This window comes from Tarenaya hassleriana, unplaced genomic scaffold (genome assembly GCF_000463585.1).
Source record: "Tarenaya hassleriana unplaced genomic scaffold, ASM46358v1 Cleome59, whole genome shotgun sequence".
NCBI classification, from domain to species: domain Eukaryota; kingdom Viridiplantae; phylum Streptophyta; class Magnoliopsida; order Brassicales; family Cleomaceae; genus Tarenaya; species Tarenaya hassleriana.
The window spans coordinates 690085-691000 of record NW_010968415.1 but is presented as its reverse complement, the minus strand read 5'-3'; positions in this window follow the sequence as shown (position 1 = coordinate 691000).

Sequence of the window (916 nt, the reverse complement as noted above, 5' to 3'; positions counted from 1 at the left end):
GGATTTTCGAAACCACACTTAGATCAAGCATTTACTTTCAAGCTATGAGAACCACCATTTCTCCATCTTGCATCACCAGGATAATACGGCACACCCAACTTTGGCATGGCCCATGACACGTACGATCGAGGCCTTGACAAGTGCTTTACTCGTAGAGCTCCTAGATCTAACCGGTTTCTGTGCAACAATTGTACATAATCCGAATAGACTATCCATTCGATTCTGTAATCCGAATCCCTAAACTCCCAGTCAATCAAGCATATCTAATATCTTGATTAAGTTATATGCATTCATTCACTATGGGTCATCCAAACGAACGAATCATGCAATTCTGAATCACAGTTGACCGGTTTAAGAAATGATTGCTCAAACCAGATCCCGAAACGAAAAGCCAAAATTTGGTGGAGCCTCGAGACCCAGACCGATCGGTCTAGGCCTAGACCGATCGGTCTACACGGCTCGGTCTCCAGGCCAAATTCGGTCCAGACCTTTCGGTCCGGAATGGTCCAGACCGATCGGTCTACGCATGCAGCCCGTTCAGTCCAAACCTGTCGGTCCAACCGACTTGCGAAACCCTAGACCGATCGGTCCAGAGGACCAGACCGATCGGTCCAGGCGAAAACGTGATCAGATCTCGTTTTTGTCGTTTCTGCCCTGTTTCAGACCCGAATTCGACTCCGTTTTCGCCTACGAACTCAGAATTCGAAGCTCTTGCACACTGCAACAATGAACAGAAAATCTACTCTAGATCCACAATCAAATTATGCATAGTATCAAAGCAAACACGGATTCAAACAATTCAAATCCTATAACGTGCGTGATCGGATTCTAACAAAATCATGTAGAGCAACCAGGCTCTGATACAACTGTTGGGTTTTCCTGGGATCTCAAGAGCGAATCTAAGTCTTAAGAGATC